Raw genomic sequence first — 21844 nt, forward strand, 5'->3', positions numbered from 1 at the left:
GCTTTGATCGTCACTATCTCTCCTATTTTGCAGTTCTTTCACCAGATTCTGGTAGCACACTTGCCGGCTGCGAGACTTGATGCCGTCGGAAGTTCTTGTCGGAATTCTGCTCGCCAATCGCTGGTTGATATTTGACCACTCTCTTTTTGGAGTTGGCCTTCACAGACTGCTAGACTCTCTTTTTGGAGTTGGACTTCACAGACTGCTAGAAGGTACCCTTCCTACCTTGACCATCTTGGTTTGGATCGCTCAATATCGATGTCAGCATTATAAGCCTCGATATGTGCATGACGTCTATGTTGGCTTAGGCCAATTTTCGACGTGAAGGATCTGCCGCATTCAGGGCAGGCGTAGCGGTCCATCTCATTGTCCGCAACTGTGTTTGTTTCCACCAATAATGTGTGTGAGGGGAGGAATTTCAGCGGAGACACCCTCGCAGAACCCGCGGTCCTCATTTTCATTCTCAGATTCAGAGTCCGAGTATAGGTCGGGTGGTAGGATCCACCGACGTCCTGGTCTTGCGCCCGTGCTCCGCCATTTTGACCCTTCGTTGCCGCCAGAAGATCCGTGCGCAACCGCCGCGGTTTGCACAGAAGGCACTTGAGAGCCGGATGGGGCCGTGCCGACAAACAAGCCTGATGGGCAACGAGTTTACCGACGCAGATAGCCTCGCCTCGGTGGTCTAGTGGCTAAAGTACTCGGCTGCTGACCCGCAGGTCGCGGGATCAAATCCCGGCTGTGGCGGCTGCGTTTCCAATGGAGGCGGAAATGCTGTAGGCCCAAGTTCTCAGATTTGGGTGCTCGTTAAAGAACCCCAGGTGGCGTAATTTCCGGAGCCTTCCACTACGACGTCTCTCATGATCATATGGTGGTTTTGTGATAATAAGCACCACATATCAATCAATTACTGATGCAGATAAACGCCGAGTTTCATCATTGAACGACAGCGTCATCCGGATTTGGCAAGGACACCACATGGGGTCCCCCAGCTCCAAGCTTTGACGCATGGCGACGTTGTAAACTGCCTAGAAGACCATAACGACCCTCAAGCAAACGAAATAGTCGAGAGTTATTCATCTGAAGGCAAGAAGAGCAAGAAAGCGTCCAGGACTGCATTGCTGATCGAAAAAGACTACCGTATTTACTCAATTCTACCGCGCCCTCGATTGTAACGCGCACCCGATTTCCACCGCGAAAAAAAAAAACGTAAGACATCAATTGCAACGCGCACCCATTTCTCTCGCTGGCCCGCACGATCACACCACTCGAAAAAACGACTCCTTTCGGGAGCGTCTTCCATTTAAATATGATGTACGGGCGAAGCTTGTGCCCATCTGACGTGTAACAGACCATTGCCGTCACTGTAGTTTTACCGTGGACCGATGTCATCACGCGAACTTGCTTCGCCCTCTTCTTCTCGACGGTTGTGGTGCCAGGCATGTCGAAGTAAAGAGGCGTCTGATCGGCATTCCCGATTTGCCTAAGCAGGTAGCCGTTGTTGCGCCACAAGTTTCGGACGAACCTCTGAAAACTGTGAAGCTTTTCATAGTACTCCTCCGCAAAACTTTTCGCATATGCATGTTCCCCTTCGGAGGAAAAAGCCTTTCCTCTTCATAAAGTTAGTTAGCCAGCACCTGCTCGCTTTAAACTGGCTCCGCATTAGACCTTTTTCTAAGACTAATTGCATAGCCCGCACTTGGAGCAGTTCTGTCGTCACGGGCCGCTGAGCGACTCGCTGCTCAAGCACATACTCGCCGAGCAGCTCTTTAATTTGCGGAAACCGACCACGGTGTGGTCCACAGAAGCCTTTGCGTGAAGTTTTGCTGTCGACAATCTTCTGCTTTTGTTTCCGCCGGTCCCGCACGCACATTTCGGGAACTCCGAACGACCGCGATGCGACCCGATTTCCGTCCGTTTCTGCACACGCGATGACTTTTCTTTTAAAAGCGGCATCGTGGTGCACTCGAGTTTTGGTAGTCGGCTCATCCACGCCGTCGATTCAAATGCACTACTAGATGACGAACTCCTCAGCACACGTACAAAGTGCCGCACATGGGAAACACATAGGCAGAAATGGCCGACGCGCTATGCCGTTCCTCCGTGCCGACGCACGTAGGGGGCGGCCATTTTAGATTTGCCGATGGCAATAGATTGACCGTAATTTTTTTGTTCGTACTCGATTCTAACGCGCATGCGATTTATGAACTCGCTTAACCGGAAAAAAGGTGCGCGTTAGATTCGAGTAATTACGGTAGTTGTAAACTGCAATTTCAAAACAAAACTTGGACGTATGTTGCGGGACTGAATCATTTGCTGGATTCTGTATCATAATGCGTGCCTGTGCTTGCTGGTTCGCACGAAGTTGACTCGTGAAGAGGCCGAAGAATTTGGCTTAGCTTCTGAAGAAGCGAACGAAGACGCTCGTGACATGCAAGCTCTATACGGAATGATTGCAGGTGGTGGCATCAACATGGTACAGAAGCAACAGCAAGGAAGGAAGTACAGGAGGAATGACCACTTAAAAAGTCCTAATCTCTCATGGCACAGATGCAAACAGCCGCATACAACCGGGTCGTGTGGGCGTCGCAGTTCCATCTGTTATCAATGTGACAACAGAGGCCATCTTGTTAGGACAATAGTGGTCGACAAAACGGAATGCGAAGATGATGAAGAGATGTTGTATGCTTTAGTTGCACATAGTTTGGCCACTTAGCGCAGCCAATTGAGCACACCTTAACGTGTGAAGCCCGTCGGCTGCGAGTGAGTCAGTTCTTTTGCCATCACCCTAATGGTTCTCACACCAATTTCAATGAACGTGCACCGGGATTGTTCTGCTAGTCTGTATGCACAAAGTAGTGTTGTATAGTACTCAAATACTCAAACAGGCCCATCGGATAATGGGAAAAAAGAAAAGACCGAGCTGGCCAACAAATAAAAAAAAAGACAGGTCTCTCTCTATTGACCAGCTTGTCTGTCCATTTTTGTTGGCCGGCTTTTTTCTGTTATGTGTTCGATAAAATCGAGTTTGACAAAACGAGCTCTCTTAGTGTTGTATAAACTTTGTTTCTTCGGTAAACAAAAGTTTGCGACTATGGCGACTGTGCTTTCGAGGAGTCCGAGTAGAAAATGAGCTTAGGTGTACCATGAAATGCAACAGCTTTTTTATTATTGTCTGTTTGGTCAATTTTACCTTTGTAAATCTTAGTGAAGCTTCAAAATTTGTGCGACCCTGATGATGTAGAAGTGAGCACTGAGGGCCAGTTTGTCTCTCCCAATTACACATTAGTCAGCCTAGTCTAGGTTGTTCGCAGACTGGTAATGGTTGTCTTTACTTAATGGGCAGAGCCTATCTATCCGACGTTTGGCGAAACAATCTATAGCTTTCTAATTTGATTTCTTTCGCCAAACTTTGTTGCTTTAGAATTCTAATTTAGCTAATTAGGCAATGAAGCGGAAGACACGAATATTTGTATTTACTCAGCGTAAAAGTCAGCAACACGCATTTGTTCACGTTGTCAGAAAGTGCGTTTGTCGTGTTCATTCGTGGTGCTGGGCCTGAGTGAGCGAATCACATAGGTAGGCCAGTATATCGTATCGACCACGCCACAAATGCTTACTGCACCGAAGTCATCGCACTAATTGGGGCGTTAGGTCAAATAAAAAACAAGAGCTCGGCCGCCACTGTCCGTGTATACACGGATTGCTTGTCCCTGCTCCAGGCACTCTCATGTTTCTGGACTACTGACCCGTGAATCCGATAACTAAATATTATCTTGCGGGATATTTCAGCTGCCACTTCGATTGCACTCTACCACGTGCAAGGGCATTAGGGACTTTACCACGTGCAAGGGCATTATTGCACTCTACCACGTGCAAGGGCATTAGGGGCATTAGGGCAATGAACTGGCTGATTTTCTCGCTGCACATGTGGCCCGATCGAGTGACATGAAGCAGGCTCCCCTCCCTCCGAGGGCTGTCCGCAGTGCCTTAGGAAGGCAGAAACTTCGGCGCTGGGAGCTCGACTGGAAGGATAATAACGCCGACACTTACCTATTGAAATGGATTCCCGACGTCTTAGATGCAGCTCTTTGGTTCCCACCTAACAAAGCCCCCATCACCCCTCTACGGGGCGTGGTCGGTTCCGCTTCTATTTTCACAGGTTTAACCTGCTTCCAGAACCGGTCTGTTCGTGCGGAGCAGTTTGCGATGGAACTGATCATTATCTGCTTGATTGCCCCCAAACCCGACAATTGGCAAGACAAATACAGCCACGCGCTGTTTACTAGCAGAAGAGGTATGTTTCTCTGCCACGATACACAAAGAACCACGCGCTGATCTTTAATTGTTAGGCTGGTAGGAGACCCCATTCCTGACCTGAGTTGTGTACGTAGCCTGCAGTATTCCTCGCGCTATATGGCCGTGCCAAGACGCAGAAAAAAAAAGAGGGGGCAGCGGACAAATACACACCCGAATGATTGGGATGATGTGGAGGTGGAGCTGTCGTGTGTGCCATACACTGGCGAGGGTGGGAACCTCGGCGGCCTCTGCCTTCCGCACTGTCCTTGTCTGCGAGTACACACCACAATTGAACCGTGACGCCATCCTCGCTCGACGGCGGCCCACTGGGACTTCACGACTGCCTTGGTGAACACATCAACTGATCGCGGATTTGGAACGGTGCGGGCAAGAGGACTGATGGCTTGGGGTTTGGTGTTAAAACTTTGGGCACAGACAACTATTGCTCTCCATGTATATTATTGTATATGTGTGTGAGTGAGTTGTGGAGTATGTTGGTACGCGATAGCGACGCAGAAACGAAACGTGTTGCTAAAGGCCTGACCACACGCATTCATCGTGCCCTCTTGCTACATAGAGAGAGAGGGTGCGTGGCTACGCGAAACTGTAAACCCAGGCTCTCTACAGGGAGAGGGAACGACGCCGCGTCCAATATCTCCGAGCTCACGCGATGCAACGAGTGTGTGCCAACCAGTGTAATATCTCGGTCGCATCGGTGTGCCTGGGACCCGTTACCGCTTTCCTCTACCTTTCTGCGCCTTTGTTCGGGGTTCAGCGTGAATAAATGGAATGTCGTTCTGCCACTAGACACACCAGAAGCGCCACGGCATCTAGAGTTTATTTCAGGTACAACAGCTTCGACATTTTATAGTGCACTATAGATAGACTATAATACAGTGCAGTGCCTACTAGTACACTATAGCCATACAATCCAGTGACACGATCAGTATAGTACATGAATTTCGATGAAATGCAATTACGTGACTCGCTCTCTGGATTTCATGCCGACCGGTTGTGCCCTCATGATCTCCGATGACAGCGCTACTCTGGCCGACAGGCTCGCCCTACGTCATCTCCTGCCGCCGACAAGAGCTTTTGCTGAGTGGTGCCCCGTCCTCGGACTGCAGCGACCAGAGAAGATAAAAAAGATGGACATCTTTCCTATCTTCTCCTTGCTTTTGGGTGTCGCTGTCCCTGCGCCACACTCTTTACTTTCCCCTTCATATCTCTGTACATTTAGTCCTATTCTTTTAATTTATCCTTGCCTCCATCCCTCGTGAGCCACTGTTGAGCTGTCGCACTCTGATGCAGACAGTTACGGGGCTCACTTTTCTCTTCAAGAATCACCTAAGAAATACAATCACAACTTTTAGCATGCACAGAAATTTTGACGTGGCTCCGTGCATGCATGTGAGTAAGATCGACTTCGAATAAAAAAGAAGGATCATACCAGTTACGTTCCGTTTGGTTCTTTCCACTCGCCTCTCGCTTGTTGCGCGACATTTGCTGCTGCCGCCAAAGAAGCCGAACACGAGAACTTTTCCTCTGCTGGCACCTTGAGGAAACGACCGCTCCGCATCATCTGGATATAGAGACGTTTATTCGTTTCTCTTCTCTCCCCCCACTGTCCCTCCACCCCTGGTTTTATCCCCTGTCTCCCCATTCAACCACTCTTACAGTCCAATCGTAACGCACCACTCTTACAGCCCAATCGGAACGCACAGATGTGTCTCTCCTCGCCACAACCTCGAAGATTCACCGCCTCTTGCCCACTCATCAGTTCTCCGCCGTCGCTTGGGTTTCTTTCACACCGGTTCCCGGAATGGTCGACGACGGGTGTTGCCAGGTCGTGGAAAAGCGCCTTCGAGTAAGTTCCCGCGATGCGGGGTTGACAGGCCATCAATACAATTGGCCCCTGCGCCAATGCCGTCGCCTCCGCTGATTCTGATTGTCCGGCGGACGCGTACGTGTACCTACCACGTGTACCTTCCACGTGTACCGGCCACCTGCAGCCTGGCTTGGTCTCCTGTAAGGCGCCATAATTGAGCCCGACAGCGGCACGGGAGTTGTCGCGTCCTTTGTGGCCAGCAGACAGTCATCGTCCCGCATTCCGGTGGCCCTGCTTCCTTGTTGGCGAGGGGTCGCCGGCCGCTGGGTGGGTAACATAAGGTATTCGGGGAACGCACGAAGTTCGAGCCCAACACCTCCCCTCCAACTGTGTTGCACTGTATCTATGACATGCGACACAAACACAACCACATATGCACACATGTTCACTGGCTCGACACGCGAGGCACCAACTGTCACTCGTACCTCGTTGACTCCGTCGCGCGCACGCGCTAACAAAGCATACACCCCCCTTAACTCGCCGTCCCTTTTCTGCGTCATCGTTAGAAGTCACTAACCACGACATTACGTCGGCATTAGCGTTTAGACATCCCTTTTTGTGTCCAATTTCCAGGTTATACTTCTGTAGTGCCAACGCCCAGCGTGTCAGCCTAGCGCTCTGCGGAGTGGTTAGAGTCAGAAATTTGAGTGGGTTATGATCGGTAATCACCTTGATTTTAGCGCCAAACAGCCAAACATCCAACTTCCCCAGTGCCCAAATGATTGCATAAGCTTCCTTTTCTATTGTGGCCCATCGGGTCTGAGCCGGGCTAAGCTTCTTGCTCAGAAAAGCGATAGGGCGCTCCTTGCCCACCAGATCCTGCTGTGCCAGGCACGCACCAACGGCGTAATCGGATGCATCTGTGGCGAGGATAAATTTTTTCCCCGGGTCTGGTGCCTGCAACGCCGACGCCTGCACTAGACAGTTTTTCACCTTGTCAAAAGCTTCCTGCACCTCTGTATTCCAAGTTAATTTCTGCGTAATACGTCGGCCTGTTAGGTTAGTCAGAGGCATAACGACTTTGGAGTACTCGGGCACGTAGTCCCTATAATAGTTGGCTAGCCCTAAGAAACTACGAAGTTGTCCCTTTGTTTCGGGAGCCGGGATCTCCTTTATCGCCCTGACCTTCTCTGGATCGCCTTCGAATATCACTCCTACTGCAGTTACTCGAGCGTGATATGCGCGAAGCATGTTAGCGTGAGTGATTCTGCGTGAACCGTCCTCGAGCTCAACGAAATAACTGTACGGTCGCAGTTTTTAGACCACTGTGATCGGTCCCTTCCACTTCACCACTAGCTTCCCCTCTCCTTCCTTCTCGAGCCTTAGTACTTGGTCCCCTGTGACAAACTGTCTGTGGCCCTTAAGTTATAGCATCCTACGTACTCCTTCTGAGTGACTTCACTCTGTCGGGCGGCTCCTTCGCTAGCTTCTTCCAAACTACTTCGGAGCTTCGCAAGATATTCCGCTGCTGGCATACCCAATGATTCCGGCACTTCCCAGTCTCCTGACCAAGTCCTTTTGAGAATGGATAGGGGCCCGTTCAGCACCCGCCCGTACATGAGCTCGAACGGTGACCGCCCTGTAGTCGCATGTGGGACCTCACGATATGCCCATAAGAAAAACGGAATCATCCTATCCCACTCGCGTCCATGTTCGCTGACTATGTGAGAAAGCATTTTTTTTGAACGTGCCGTTCCAGTGCTCGACTAAGCCGTTGCTTTGCGGGCGATCGGGCGTGGAAAATCTCGGAGTTGCCCCAAGTCTTTGCAACATCTCCTGTGTCAACCTCGACGTAAAGTTGGTGCCCTGATCTGAGCAACTTGTCTCTGGCACCCCGTGTTGAGAAAATATCTGCAGTAACGCGTCACATGTAGCCTTTGCCATTAGGGAACGAAGGCATACCACCTCTGGCCATCTGGTATGTAAGTCTATGACACAAAGAGCATAGCGGTGACCTCTAGCCGAAGGGGGTACCATAGGACCGATGCAGTACATGTTTACTGTCTGAAACGGCGCGCTGGGCCTGGCCAGGGGCTTTATCGAAACCCCATCTATCTGCCTCGTTGGCGATTTCACCTGGCATCCATGGCACGACCTACAGTACTCCTTTACATCTCGCGACATCTGCGGCCAGTAAAATGAGCTTTTCACTTGTTGTAGTGTTTTCCGCTCTTCTAAATGATCTACCCATGGTGAATCGTGAGCCGCTCTTCTAAATGATCTACCCATGGTGAATCGTGAGCCATTTTCAGCACTTCTTTGTGCCTGTGCGATGGTAGCACTAGCTGTTTGCAGATGCGACCCGCGCGGTGTTCCTGATCATACAACAGCTCGTCTTGAACGAGCATGCCATGCGTTCCGGCCTTTGCCTGCGCCAAAACATCTCGCAAATCCGGGTCTGCTTCCTGAGCCTCACGAAACTCCTGTCGTTTGCTTTTGACCGGCTCGGAACCTTCGCTGTTGCTCTCCGCGGTTATGACGCCTGCCATCGCCCGTTGCTCCTCGCATGCCTCATCTGACAGCTCTACTATAGCTTCGGTCTCCTCGACTGCTGAACACTCGTCTGACACTATGTCACGTTTAACCCTTTCCTCGAGAAGCTGTGCGTAATCGTTGGGCGTCATCAGCGCGTCGGTGCCGTCTTGCAGCTTATCTGTGATTGCACAAAGCACGGCTGACTGCACCACCTCGGACATCACGTAGCGTCTCTCATAATCATATAGTGGTTTTGGGACGTTAAACCCCACATATCAATCAATCGGACATCACGTAAGGACTTCCTTCAGTAGCTGCGAGCGGCACGTAAGCCAACTCAGTGGTTACCTGTTGCCCGAACGCTCCCGTCAACTTTATCTGCGAACCCGTACCATCGTACTGAGGTACCACTGCCTTTCTGATGACGCTCACCTCCGCTCCTGAGTCTACCACGGCGTTTAATGATCGACCTGAGCTCTTAAGCGTTACAGTTTCCAGTGAGGGTTGTTTCTGCTCTTTGCGCTGCCACAACCTGTCTGCCATTGCTATTTCTGACCCGAATGCAGGAGCCGTCACCCTCGCGACCACTGGACCGTTTTGTTGTCCTGCTGGCCTAGTGTTTTGCCTTGCACCTGAGCCCTTATTTGGGCAATTCCTGGCAATGTGGTCGGCACCCTTACACTCAAAACATCGCCTTTTCCCTTTTCTGTTCGTTTGTGTATCTACCGCTGTTTTAGCTTTCTTTTCCCACTCCTCTACGTTTGCCTTCTTTTGTGCTGCCTTGCACTTTTCGCTCTCCTCGAATCTCGAGGCGAGGCTAGCCACGCCACTGGGCAGCAAAAAGAACTCATGTTGATTACAAATGACATGCGCTCTCGCTTCCGGGCTCAAACATTCTTTCAAGCGATCCGTGACGACTAGCTGCTTAAGTTCCTCGAACGTGCCTACCTTTGAACTCTGGACATAGTAGTCGAAATAATTCTCAAGGCGTACGGCAAACTGATCCCAGGACTCCATTTCTCCCTTTTTCGATCCCTCAAACAGCTTCTTGTACTCCGCCGCCGAAAGCCTGAGACCCTCCAAAATGCTTGACTTAAGCTTAACATAAGCTTTGCGCTCCTCTGCTGTAAGCCTGCACAGCAGCCCGCGTGCCCTTTCACTCAACTGTGGCAAAACTAGCCCGGCCCACCATTCACTCGGAGCTTCATACGACTTGAGCATTGCCTCAACATCCTCGAACCACATTGGCGCAAGCGCCTCTTGGTTCGGCATTGGTGCCAGTACACCCCTTAACAAGCTTGCGAATTTCAGTCGCCTGTCTTCCTCTGACCTTCCGCCGAGCGCTACGCTGTCATCGCTCTCATTGGACTCTGCCCTATTACAGGCTCGTAGCCGCTGGCTTTCCAGCATCAAACACTGCTTCTCCGTTTCCGCCTCAGCAATTTTTAATTGAAGCTGGAGCAGCGCTAGCTGTTGTTCCGACGCCGTATCTGACGTGACACTACCATGACCCCCCGTGCCGCTCTCGGCGACTCCGAACGCCTGCAAGTTTCCTGCCCCGTCCCTGTTCATTTCCGAGTTGTCCCTTTTGCTGTCTCGCAAGTTGTAATGCTTTGTCATCGCCTGCGCCCAACAGAAAATCAAGAGGTACCCGCCTGAAGTAGCCTTGCGGTGCGCTCTTCCTCCTCGGAATCCGGTGGACTAGCGTTGCTTCGTTGATCCCGCAGCGTGGTAGTCAGTTAATGGTGGTTGTCGTCAGTCTTGGCCGATGTTGCTCCCCGCTGTCCTCCTCAGTTCAGCCATGCAGACCCTGCCGACTGCGCCAGTTACGTTCCGTTTGGTTCTTTCCACTCGCCTCTCGCTTGTTGCGCGACATTTGCTGCTGCCGCCAAGGAAGCCGAAGACGAGAACTTTTCATCTGCTGGCACCTTGAGGAAACGACCGCTCCGACATCATCTGGATATAGAGACGTTTATTCGTTTCTCTTCTCTCCCCCCACTGTCCCTGCACCCCTGGTTTTATCCCCTGTCTCCCCATTCAACCACTCTTACAGTCCAGTCGTAACGCACCACTCTTACAGTCCAATCGGAACGCACAGATGTGTCTCTCCTCGCCACAACCTCGAAGATTCACCGCCTCTTGCCCACTCATCAGTTCTCCGCCGTCACTCGGGTTTCTTTCACACTGGTTCCCGGAATGGTCGACGACGGGTGTTGCCAGGTCGTAGAAAAGCGCCTCCGAGTAAGTTCCCGCGATGCCGGGTTGACAGGCCATCAATACAATTGGCCCCTGCGCCAAGGCCGTCGCCTCCGCTGATTCTGATTGTCCGGCGGACGCTTACGTGTACCTTCCACGCGTACCTTCCACGTGTACCGGCCACCTGCAGCCTGGCTCGGTCTCCTGTAAGGCGTCATAATTGAGCCCGACAGCGGCACGGGAGTTGTCGCGTCCTTTGTGGCCAGCAGACAGTCATCGTCCCGCATTCCGGTGGCCCTGCTTCCTTGTTGGCGAGGGGTCGCCGGCCGCTGGGTGGGTAACATAAGGTATTCGGGGAACGCACGAAGTTCGAGCCCAACAATACCTTTCACCTTGGAGTTGTCTTAGCCAAATGCGCAATGTATATATCATGTTGCTTTTTCAGAAATTCGAACCATGGTTAAGCTGTTTGGAATGTTTGCCAAGGAATGCCACTGTCAGGTGTGCGATGTCCTCAAGGTGCCGTTATAGGTCAATAAAGCTTCATCGAAGATCATTGCCGATTCTTTGTTTGGTGCACGGCAGTTAGAAAACGGCAACGAAGCTTTGTAGCAGGTCTGTGAGAGCACAGTGATTGCGTTACTTCTGTGTGCATGCAGTCTAGTAGTCTATTTTGATTTCCATATTGGTTAGAGAGACACTGCTGTTTTTTAGAGCACGAAAAAGCACACAAACAGGTAAAGTTGGGACAGGCGCTAATTGCAACAATTATTCCAGGCAAAGGCAACCATATATGGCTACATCACTTTTCAGTCGTGATTGCACGCACTGTGTAAATTCACATATCTTTCCGTTGATAGGCTGATGCGTTACATCAAAGGACAATTGACGATTTTGAAATAGTTATCTGCCAGCATATCAATCTTTTCAGACTGGATTATTTCACGGGTAAGATGACCTCTGCTCGATGCTGCCCGGGTATGGTTGTCTGTATACAAGGAATGTCTATCTTGCCTTATATATGCATATAAGATGTCTTTTTCTGGAGTAAACATTGTTGCAAGTAGCGCCTGTCCCGTCTTTTTCAGTCTGTGTTTTTTTCGTGCGCTAAAAAGCTAAATATGATGTACTAACATGGCCGAAACACTACGTCACAAAGCTTACAGCCGTCCGGTCAACACAGAGATCTCAGAGGGCGTATTCCGCAGGACATCTGCCGGAACACTCGAGGTACCGTGTGGTTTCTCTTTGCCGAGTCGCTGCGAGTGCGGTGCTGCAGAATGGTTTGACTGCGTTGTAGGCAAATTGTCGAGATGGCCCAGCAGGTGAGCCATCAAAGCGATGAAAAAAGACTTGCGGTGACCTCTTAAAATGTTTAGGACTCCCGGTATCAGTTTGTGAATGTGGACCACTATGACGTGGCTGGCTCGCCAAATCGCATTTAAACACTTCTGGGTCATACCCTTAACTAAAATTATACGGGAGAATACGCACAACATTTGAATGAAAAACAAAAAACACCATTAAATAATACCATTCAGCGTTATTGAAATTGTTTACAAAATTTAATACTAAAAAATTGGCCAAACCCTCAGAGTGGATATGTGTCAACTTCTCGAAGGCTCAAACGAACAAATAATGTCGAAAAGCGGTCATGGTACCACCGAGCTCAAGGTTTGTTTGTTTGCGCCTTAAAGAAAATGGCAAACACCCATTGTGCACTGCGGCCTAGTTCCTCACATCCTTCTTCTTCTTCTTCTTCTTCTTCTTCTTTTTCTTATTCTTCTTCGTCTTATTTTTCTTCTTGTTCTTCTTATTCTTCTTCTTATTCTTTTCTTCTTCTTATTCTTCTTATTCTTCTTCCTATTATTCTTCTTGTTCTTCTTCTTATCCTTATTCTTATTCTTATTCTTCTTATTCTTATTTATTCTTATTCTTATTCTTCTTATGCAGTTCGCCGAACAGACTCAAAGTTTGCGCGCATAGCGTGACTATTTCCCCTGTTTCGCCAGTGAAATCCTTATGCCGATGAGAATGGCGTGCTCCGCGGCCGGCACTTTTTCACCTTCGATGAATCAAAGCGATCTGCCGCCATAATCAACTAGCTTCGGCATGCACGGCGCCAAGTGCAAGTGCCGCATTGGCCCCGTATAGCGTAGCCAAATTTGTTTTTTGTTTTCAATTAGTGTTGCCAGCACAAGGAGCGTTTTCTGGAGTTGAAGATTGTGATTGCTGAGCACATATTCATGGGATCGTTATTATAATCACCAGCGCAACTGGATTGTTATGGTATTCATAGATCTGGTTTCACTAAGCACGTGAAGTAAAATCTCGTGTATGGCTACTGTTGACTCACGTGGGCTACAGCCAAATGTCCCCTCTCAAGCACAGACTGAGAGTAATTTGATTTATACGTAGGAATACAAATAATTGCCTTCATGGGTCTTTACTTGAACAAATGTTTATGTAAAAAATGAATGGGTGCTCTAATGTGGCATATAAATGCAGGAGTTTCAATAAATTATGTTTTCAAATCTGTTGTATATTTCTGCGACAACGGCAATCAAGTTCTGCATGAATACGCAAAAACGGATCTTGAACTTTCCTTACACAACTCGTGCCGCGCAATGTCGTTCACGTGTGACGAAGATGGCGAAAAGGGAAAGCTAAATTAAAATGTACAAAAATCAACTGAATTATCGTCCTGAGCCGGCATTCCCCCATGTAGTCAAAGCCGAAGTTAATAATTCTGATGACAGTGTAATAGTCAGTACTGCAAATGGCATTTGACATTGCCTATACTGCCCTGAACGAAAACTTGTCTAAGTGTATGAGGAGGAGGTAAAACTTTATTAGACCAAGGGATTTGGGCACTTACGTCCCAGGGTCCCCGCACGACCCCACTGCGCTATGCGTTCATGAGTTCATGCAGTTCCATGACGTGGGCGGCCCGGTCAGTGGCGATTTTCTGCTTGGCCGGGTCCGTCGAGCGCAGCAAGGTCTCCCATTCCTCCCATGTGGTCAGTGGCTCCGGGCCCCGCGGGGGAGGGTCCGCCGGGCATTCCATGAGAATGTGGGTAAGGGTAGCGTGGGGGTGAGTGCATTGAGCACAGGACGGGGCGGGGGTACGCTCCCGGGTAAATGCGGGAAAGAAAATAGGGGGAGGGAAGGGTGCGGGTCTGAAGGCGACGCCATAATATTTTGGTGAAAATTTTTGAGGGATCGGTGGGGTGGTGGGTATAGCTGGCGTTCGGCGCGATATGACTGGGTGATCTCGTTGAACGAATGCATGCGCTCCCTGGAAGAGCCCGACTCCGATTCCGCCGCCGCCCGGTTGATGAGACCTCGGGCGTGGTCATTGGCGGCTTCGTTGCCGGGATTCCCAGAGTGCGCCGGCACCCAGATCAGCTCCACATGGCGGGCCGGGTTTTCGGTGGGCGAGCTGAGAATTCTGAAAGCGCTCTCGTGGACTCGTCCTCGCGCGAAATTTAGGACAGCGGTTTTCGAGTCGGAAAGGACGTACCGGGCATCAGTGTGTGCGAGGGCAAGCGCGTTCGCCGCTTCTTCCGATGATTCCGGGGTGGATGCAGGAGGAAGGTGGAGAGTTGCAATGGGTTGGAGTGCGCGATCACCGACTGCAACTGCCGCGTCGTCGCCCGTGCAAGCTGCATCCACCCATACGGCGTCCTCTTCAGAGCCGTAGTATTTGTGGAGAGCTTTTGCACGGACCTTGCGGCGGGCCGAATGGTAGGTAACGTGGGTGTTTCTTAGGAGAGGTTTAACTATTATCTGTGTGTGTATGGATCGGGGGATTGGTAGAAGTGTGGGGTCGGCTGCTGGTATGTGAATATTGAGGGTGTTAAGTATGTAGCGTCCGGTGAAAGTCTGAGCTAAACGAGTGTATTGCGCTCGTCTGTGGGCCTCATTGAGTTCGTGTGTGGTGTTATGGAGCCCAAGCTGAAGAAGTTTAGTGGTCTGTGTGTTAGGGGGGAGGTGTAAGACCACCTTGTAGGCTTTACGAAGCATGGCATCCAGGGTGGCTATTTCTTCTTGTCGAAGTCGGAGATACGGGATTGTATAAAAGAAGCGGCTCAGTATGAAGGCATGAATGAGATGACACAAATCGTGTTCCTTCATGCCATAGTGTTTTCCAGAAACTCTGCGGACGAGGTGCGAGAGCGCATCCGTCACCCGCTTGAGTTTCCGGATAGTGAAAGTGTTACGGCCGTTATTTTGGATGTGAAGGCCCAAGATTCGGATTGTGTCGACCTCTGGGATAGGGCGCCCGTCCAGAGTAACGGTGATGGGGGCAGTGGGAAGAGTACGTGGTGAAGGGCGTATGAGAAGCAGCTCAGATTTTTCCGGGGAACAGGAGAGACCAATGCTTTGTGTGTGTTGTTGTGTAATGTTTGCGGCGGTTTGCAAGGTTTCCTCTATGTCGCCATCACTACCGTGGGTGGTCCACAGTGTGATGTCGTCTGCATAGAGGGTGTGGTGAAGGTGAGGGATATTGTGAAGAGCGCGGGCTAAGGGAATGAGTGTGGCATTGAAGAGAAAAGGGGAAAGGACCGAACCTTGCGGAGTGCCTACACCACTGAGGGTATATGGAGGGGACGCATGGGGGCCCATATGAACCTCGGCCGTGCGTCCTGTTAGGAAGGCTTGTATGTAGGCGTACATACGAACGCCCACATTGAGGGGGGAGAGAGCTGCCATGATCGCTCGGTGTTCTACTCGATCAAAGGCCTTGGTTAAGTCCAGGGCCAAGACGGCTTTAGTATGAGCGGGGATGAGAGGATCAAGAATGTCGTGCGTCAGTTGAAGCATGGCATCTTGGGCGGAGAGACACGGGCGGAAGCCCACCATGCTGTGCGGGTATAGTTTGTGGTCGTGCATGTGTTGAGTCAGTCTGTTTAAAGCAACGTGCTCGAGAAGCTTCCCGAGACACGATGTGAGTGAAATGGGGCGGAGGTTTGATATGGTAAGGGGTTTGTTAGGTTTAGGGATGAATACAATCTTGGCATGGCGCCAGGATTGCGGCAAGGTGCCTTCCTTCCAGCATTTATTAAAGTAATCTGTAATCTGTGCAATCGATTGATCATCCAGATTACGGAGCATGGAGTTAGTTATCCCGTCTTTCCCCGGTGCAGAGCTTGTTCGGATGTTCTGGAGGGTCATACGGACCTCTTGCTCCGATATGTCGTTGTCCAGGGCTTTATTCGGGGCTCCCGTGTAGGGCGGAAGAGGGAGGAGGTGCCGGGTGCTGTGTGTGTTGTGCGTAGTTGGTCCAGAAGGGTGTCAGGGGAAAGCATGGAGTTGTGAAGTAGGCGTGTAATGTGATGTTGTGACGTTGTGCGTGAGTGTGTAGGGTCGATAAGGTGCCGTAGGAGGTGCCATGCGTACTTGGTAGAGAGGTTGCCAGCTATGCTGTTGCACACCTGACCCCAGTTGGAACGACACAACTCCTCGGCGTGCGCAGTTATTTGTGTCTGTAGCGTAGCCAGTCGGCGTTTTAACGTTCTGTTATGTTTCTGTCGTTTCCATCTCTCCAGTATGCTGTGGTGCGCCTCCCAGAGGTGGGCTAAGCGAGTGTCCAATGTAGGGGTGTTGGGTGGTGTGGTAATCTTTTGTGTGTGTGCGGTTATATCATCTGGGAGAGATGAGACCCAATGATCAATGTCTTGTATCGGGGTATTGGGGAGTTCCCGACGAGCGGATCGGATAGCGTCCCAGTGAATCAGATTGTGGGTGAGGAGTCGAGGTCTGTGTGGTGTGTGAGGTATTTGTATGGCGATAATATAATGGTCGCTTCCAAGTGTGTGTTGTGTACGAGACCATGAGATATCTTTGAGAGAACGGCTGAGTGTGAGGTCTGGGCTAGTGTCCATTGTTACGCTATTGCCGATTCGGGTTGGTGTGAGAAAGTTGTTATGTGTAGTGAGGCGCAAGTCTTGAATGGTAGTCCAAAGCCTGCGACCCCGTGCTGTGGTGTACCGATAACCCCAGTCTGTATGCTGAGAGTTAAAATCGCCGCCTATGAGTAGGGGGTTTCGGCCCGCGATGCGGTGAATTCTCTGCAATAGCGCATCGAGAGGGGCCATAGCCTGGCGTGACGTGTGGTAGATATTGGCTATAAAAATCGGAGGTGTGTTAAGTTTCGTGGGGATGAGTTCTATGAGGACGCACGGAGTGGAGGAGGTGATTGTGTGTTCTTGGTAGGTAAGGGTGCGATGAATAAGTGTGGACACTCGGGGAGTGTCAGTGGGGTCTGAGTGTACTGCATGGTAACTTGGAAGCTTGGCTTGGTGTTGCGTGTCCTGTAACAAAAGAAGTTTGGGTATGGCAGGGAGGGCAGGTATTAAGAGCTGCAGCGGTGCGCGCTTGCCCCGAAAGCCGCGGCAGTTCCATTGGATTAGTGATAGGTGGGTAGAAGTATCACGACCCGCCATATTGGAGCGTGGGCGGAGCTAGGATTGGTTGTTGTTGCTCTAGTGGAAGTGAAATAGAAGGAGCAGGTGCGTGTGAGATGTAGGTGAAGACCCCTCATGTGATGAGCTGGTAGTTTCGAGCCTCTGAAGGCGGGTCTCAAATTGCGTAAACCTAGTTTCTAGAGTTTGGGTTAGGCGTGTGAGTAGTGCATTCATCTGTTGCTCAAAACGAGTAGACAGCTGCTCGACTATCGTTGAAAATTTTGCTTCGATGCGCGCCTCCAACGCTACCAATTTGGCGTCAAATTTGGCTTCCAAGTTTCTTAGGTCAGCCTGATAATCGTCGACTGAGTCTGAGCTGTGTTTCTTTTTAAGGGGGGGTGAGGAGTGTGTGGCGGGGCTGTTGGGTGACTGCGCAGTGGGTGGGGTGACTTGTTCTGGGGACAGCTGTTGCGAAGGAGGTGAGGGGGGAGTAGGGCTTTGTGTTAGAAGGGTCGTGAGACGGCTTACCTCCACACGCAGGGCCCGGAGCTCCTGGTCACGGGGGTCCGGGGCAGGCAGAGTGTTGGTTGCCGGTGGTCTGGTCCCATTGGGCGTCTTCAGCTTGTCCGCCCATGTAGGTTGGTCGGAACTCTTCGACTGCCCTTTTCGTTGGCCGGCATGTGGCTCAGAGCGTTTGGTGCTTGCACCGCGTAGTGAGTGGTCTACTCCTTCCTGTGATTGTGGTTCACGTGGTGACTTGGGCCTGGTTACTTTAGGTAGGTGCCGGTGCTTACACTCCCGGGTCCCCGACAGATGTGGGCCTTCGCAGATGATGCAGACTGGAGTACACGTTGGATTTGCCTCCTTCGGGTGTAATTGGCCACATCTGGGGCACCTGTGCATCCTAGGTTGTATGCATACATCCGTGCGGCGGCCTATGGTCCGGCAGTTACTGCATGTCTCGACCGTTGGTGTATAGGGCGTGCACAGATGCAGTCCTCCACCATAAACAATCTTTCGTGGGACGGTGGCTTGTCCAAAGGTAATGAGAATCGATCGCGTGAGTCCCATTCGTCGAGCGTCTAGTATAGTTTCGTGGGGGTTGCGGGAGATCAAGTCCGCGAGTAGTTCTTGTGGTGATTCCTTCCAGTAGGCGTTTGTAATAACACCCCTGACTGAGCCATCGGGGGGTGCGATGTATGCCGCCATGGCATACTCATGCTTGTCGTAGGTGATGTGCTGTAGCTGCACAAGCTTGAGCGCGTCCTTTTCATTCACCGCAGACACTGTGCAAGTGTTATTGACAGGGTGAATCCGGCGGGTCGGCGTAGATGGGTCCGTCAGCGCAGCGGCCTGCATGAGAGCGGTGAGGAGGTAGCGTGGCTGGAGCGTCGTAAGGTCAAGGCCTCCCTGGGAGTGGAACACCACTTTAAATCCGTCGGGTGGAAGGGGCGGTAGTTGCTTGATCTTTTGGGTGGTTGTATGGAGAACGCGCAGCTGCGTCGAAGAGCTCTGTAGCCCGGGAGTTGTGGCGGTCTGCGGAGTCTCGCGCGACTGGCTCGGCGTCTCTCGCACAGAAGGATCGGCGTTTGTACCGTGGCTCGCGTTTCGTGTTTCCCGGAGGTTTGCCTGGGCTCTGAGGACTTGAGTCCAGTCCCGAGGGTCATACTGGCTTGGGTCCATGTCCGTGCCTTGTACTCGAACCTCCATGCTGGCCTAAGGTGAGGAGGCTGCGGCGCGACGCGTCGCAAGGCCTAGCACGGCGGTGGCGCGACGGGGCCTGGTTTTTTGGGCCTGGTGGCCCTCCTGGGGCTCGCCGAAACCTCAAGAGGGGTTAGGGGAGAGCACTCACCTGTATGAAGGCGTTCGTGTTGTTGAGAGCACTCGAGATACCAGCGATTGGCAATTTTCGCTGTCGCGGTTAGGAGCCGAAGCGAAGTGCTGCTGCACTCCAAGACCCCTAGCGGCCAATCTCCAAGTGTATGAATTTCGCCCTGGAGTTCTTCGTACTTTTTTTTTAATATTAATATACTAAATTGACTAAACATTTGGCAGATCCCACGTAATGGGGGAATTTACGATATGCAAACAACGAATGAGACAGGTTGGCATGTCATTTTAAAATCAGCACAATGCTACAAGGTGGAGGTAAATGATGTCGTACATGACTTTCCTCTCATGATTATCATGTTTGAATGTGTCGTTTACCTTTGTTATTTATTCACGTAATGTGATACCAAATTTAGTATACGTGGAACTAGCGAAACTGCTGCAAGCTCGCTATGAGCGTGGTATGTTTTTATGTTCTCACATGTCGCATGTCAGGATTACCAGGTTTGCATCAGTCATATATTTCGTCATCCATTGATGTCACGTAACGCCAAATTCGTTTTATGTGGAGCTAGTAAAACTGCCGCAAGTGCGTCGTGAAAAGTCCAAATTACTACAACGTAGCGTTGACACGCACACAAGCTGGGCACAGCGACGGTACGTTAGCAAAATGCGAGCACTTTATAGTCTGACGCCAGGCACGACTGGCCCGACCAGCGTCCGTTGGCGCGGCCCGACGGCAACTAGCACGAAATGCTACATGCTGCATTTTGTGCCGATGCTTCACACAGATAACACCGCGTCTCCCTGTTTTCGTGACGGAGGGACGCCGAACATGCTGAAACGCGCATGCGTCAAAGCAACACAGCGCGGTGCGCGTCTGCGAGTATATGGCAGTACCGGCACCTGGCGTGGAAATGGCGGCTTGACGCAACGAATGAACGCCGGCGAGCTCGCGCACCACATCACGTCGAAATATATTGGCGCCCTGACTGTGGCATGTCGTCATATTCTTATATGACACGCATGTCATGATTATCATGTTTGCACCAGTCACACACCTTCATCATCCATTGACGTCCTGTAATACCAAATTTGGCATATGTGAAGCTAGCGAAACGGCCGCGAGTGCATCATAAGTGTGGCATGTAGTCATGTTGTTACATGACATGCATTTCGTGATTATCGCGGTATAAATGTCAGTTCAAGCGCACGAATAAACAGAAGAGAAGAGAGGACAAGCGCTTTTTCGCAACCAAACTGTTTATTAGAAAGGAAAGAATATATAAACAGGCAATCAAGAAACAACGCATGCGTGAGCAGGCATAAAAGTACACCCGTGGCACATCGAAAACACAGGGTAAAAGAAAAAAAGATTATCCCGGAACATAATCTCGGAACTCTTTATCGTGCAGCAAAACCGAAGGCTGGCTGAGGCATTGTTCCCCTCTTTTTCTTACGTGAAAATCTTCTGTCAACTCACGAGTTAATTGATTGTTAGATCGAAAAACCACTTCAGTATCCTGAAAAAAGAGGATAACAACCGCACTTTCTGCAATGAGCCGCGAGATGCGATGCACCCAAGGATTTCAAAGAAGAATCGTGCTCTCTGAGACGAACATTGACGCACCTTCCCGACTGACCGATGTACACTTTACCGCAGCTAAAATGAGTCATGTAAACAACGCCCATTGCGCAGTCCACGAACCTTTTTGCTGTGTTTGATGCGACATTGCGGAAACTCTCTGTGCATGCGTGAACAAATGGACTGCAGTTTGCTTTTGGCTGAGAAAAGCACATCGACTTTATATCTATTAGCGAGTTGCTTCAGTTCATGCGATGTCTTATGAAGATAAGGAATCACTGCTATCCTCCTACCTTTCCTACTATCATCACGACGCCTGGAGTGGTTCCCTTCAAATTTAAGTTTCTTAATCATGTTGTTACAAACAAACAGCGAAAAAGCGCTTGTTCTCTCTTCTTTTCTGTTTATTCGTGCACTTGAACTGACAGTTATACCATGCATATCCAACTAGCCAAACTTTCGATTCTGGTGATTATCACGTTTGGATGTGTCATTTACCAATGTTGTCTGTTCGCATCGCGTAATACCGAGCTTGGTACATGTGAAGCTAGCGAAACGGCCGCGAGCGCATCATTAGCGTGGCATGTTGTCGTGTTGTTACTTGACAGGCATGTCATGATTTTCATGTTGGGATCTGTCGCTTGTGTTCGCTATGGAGTCATGTCGTACCGTACCAGTTTTGCAACATGCGATGTGAACGAAACCACCGCAAGAGCTGCAGGGCCACGAAATTTAAATCATGACATACATGTCATGATTTTAATGTTTGACTATTCAAATATGTTCTTGATACAGTCATGTTACGCCATACCAAGTTTCGTATCGATACCGTTAACGAAACGGCCAGGAGAGGTAAAAGTCGTAGGTGGCTATTATATATATATATATATATATATATATATATATATATATATATATATATATATATATATATATATATATATATATATTGTAATGAGGCGTTTTAGAGTTGCACTCTTTTATAAAACAGGAGAGCGGTCACGACACGTCAAGTGGTAATGGCGGAACCAGCCTGAGTCGCCAGCCAACCAAACGTCGTCTTCTTCACCGACTGAGTCATATCCCCTGCCCTTCTGAGTAGCATTCATCTTCTTCACTACATTTTCCTCCCCTCCGGAAAAGAGCCATCCTGGCGACTCATGG

This window comes from Rhipicephalus microplus, chromosome 8 (genome assembly GCF_043290135.1).
Source record: "Rhipicephalus microplus isolate Deutch F79 chromosome 8, USDA_Rmic, whole genome shotgun sequence".
Taxonomy (NCBI): domain Eukaryota; kingdom Metazoa; phylum Arthropoda; class Arachnida; order Ixodida; family Ixodidae; genus Rhipicephalus; species Rhipicephalus microplus.